Genomic DNA, 2,711 nt, shown 5'->3' on the forward strand with positions numbered 1-2,711 from the left:
CTTACATACCCACGCGCCTTTCCAAAACGTTCGAGAACATGTAAGAATCCTTGCTTCGGGTTGGTGCAACCTTAAGTGCTGTTATGCAATCGTCCAATACGTTTGCTTTGATAATTATTTATGTACTGGATATAGATACGTATGATTTGAATTTGGTATTCCATACACATAAGAACAATGTGGAATGAACAAACGGCTCAAAAATGCACATAATACCAGTCACGTATTGAGGCTGGTGGAGGCGAGCCAGATGCTGCCAAGGGATGACTCGTGGGAGGGTGGGAGAGTAAAGGTGTAAGCGAGGGATATCTTTTCTCTCTCAAGCATCTGGGAACTTGCCTATGGAATAGAAATGACACATCAATACGTGACTGGTATTATGTTTGTTCATTCCATATTGTTCTTATGTGTATGGAATAACCAATTTAAATCATAAGTACCTATATCCAATACATAAATAATTATCAAAGCAAACAAAGTAAACGTATTGGACGATTGCATAACAGCACGAAACGTTGCACCAACCCGACTCAAGGATTTTTACATGTTCTCGAACTTTCTGGAAAGGCGCGTGTGTATGTAAGCCCGCGCCGACACACCTATTCTCATCACTGTACCCAAGCCCGCGCATAGGAAACCTATGAACGCGGAGAGGTTCCCAACACTCTCCTTGAACTAGATTTGAAAAATTATTAACATTGAGATGGGAAGAGTCAGAAGATCGATGGAGTGGGTTTTGTCGCTGGTTTGTGAGATTCCCCTCTTCGTCATCTTCGCCTGCGGCATCATACTGGGTGCCATCGGAGTACTAGTAGTACAATCGCTCATCGCTCATCAGTCAATGCTGACGTGCCATTGGAAGTAACGGTGCCAGATGTTACCTGCTAGCCAGGTAACACACCAACCATCATGAATGTCACGGAGAAAGTAACGGTGCCAGGTGTTACCTGCTAGCCAAGTAACACACCAACCATCATGAATGTCACGGAGGAAGTAACGGTGCGAGGTGTTACCCGCCAGCCAAGCAACACACCAACCATCATGAACGCCACGGAGGACGATCTCGTTCTGGTGCCTTCAACATCGTCCCCGACCTGCGAAGAGGCTTCTAACCAGCAGCAAAAGAAACTCAAGGACAGTACTAGATGCGAGCTTGTGCTGCACACTATAAGAGTGAATAAGGAACTAGAAAGCTCGGACAACCTTCTGGACAATGATCTGCCGCCAGAGGAGGCCTTCTACCGCTGTCCCTCTTATGGACTATGCATCGGGGGAAAACTAGTGCTTGGCAACCAAGATACAGCGCACCGCCTATCACTTGAAGTATAGTGACGGTGACTACGGGGAAGGATGCAAAGAGAGAGATCTTGAGGAGCAACTGTAGTGTTCATGTGGATAACAAATGTGTACCAGTTATGATATAATTTATTCTTATACATTTATATTCTTCTTTTCTTCATTTTTTTCTATAGTTTGTTTGAGTTATTACTGTGTTGATTTAATTTTTTTTTTTATTGTTAAATAAGAGGTGTAATTGAAGACAGGATGGTGGAACAGTCTGGACAGACGGCTCAATTTCAAACTCAATTATTCTTCAGACCTACAACTGTGTGCAACTGGTGGCTGCAGTGATGAAGTTGCGAATTCGATATATCTTCAACTTGTCAATAACAATGAGGAGCTGGAAGTAATGTGAATTGATTACAACGGGCAATATTAGTATACAATTATTAGAGAACCAGATGGACTGTACTGGTCTGATACGTTACTTAGATGACTGAAAGCCCATGTCATGCACTTGATTCACTTGTAATGTGAACGAACTGTAGCGGCGAACAAGGGTAGATTTACAACTTACGTTTTCTTGTGTAACGAGTGTGTGAGGAAGAACTTAGTGCTGAGCTAACTAATTATTGTGATGGTGATTACTTATCATTATGACCTGCAACGAGGAATCTGGGCTTAACATGCATGCTTATACCCACATGTACTGTAACGGACTACCTTATTACGTTAATCCCGCTAGTGGTTTAGTAAATGGTACACACACTTCATACCGCTTCCCTGCACCGGAGAGAGAGAGAGAGAGAGAGAGAGAGAGAGAGAGAGAGAGAGAGAGAGAGAGAGAGAGAGAGAGAGAGAGAGAGAGAGAGAGAGAGAAAGGTTAGACGGATGTTGCATCAGACGGTGGTGTTGACTAGTTGGTTGCTGTTACTTCGTCAGCACTATACTTGGCCAGGTGGCTGGACTTAACAATCCCGCACAGCACTAGAAGTATTATATAAAATCTCTTCACGCATCTACAAGAGAGGCACTAATAAGGAGATATTGCAATATCTAGCTAGTATGTTTGGAGGTGACTATTGCAAGAAAAATCGTCTCAGAGTGAGCGGTCAGTGATTAAAGAAAAAAAAAACATGGCTGGTGGGATCCTCCTTCCTCGCTTCACGGTACAACTCTCATAAGTTTCCTCAGTCCCTGCAAGGCTCCTAGCAGAATGTGACCTTGGAGAACATGACGTAAGCGCACCGCACTCTTACTCACTCGGGATGTCTTCTCTACCCCTATTGAAGGGTTACTTTCTCCTTACGATAATACGTTTAGCTGTGAACGCAGAGAATCCTCCCATCCCCCTCACTCTCATGAAAAGTATAATGTACCTTTAAATAATATCAGTACACCAAGTGATCGACTGTATGACATGGCGAGGT

The sequence above is a fragment of the Scylla paramamosain genome, chromosome 28 (assembly GCF_035594125.1).
Source record: "Scylla paramamosain isolate STU-SP2022 chromosome 28, ASM3559412v1, whole genome shotgun sequence".
Taxonomy (NCBI): Eukaryota; Metazoa; Arthropoda; class Malacostraca; order Decapoda; family Portunidae; genus Scylla; species Scylla paramamosain.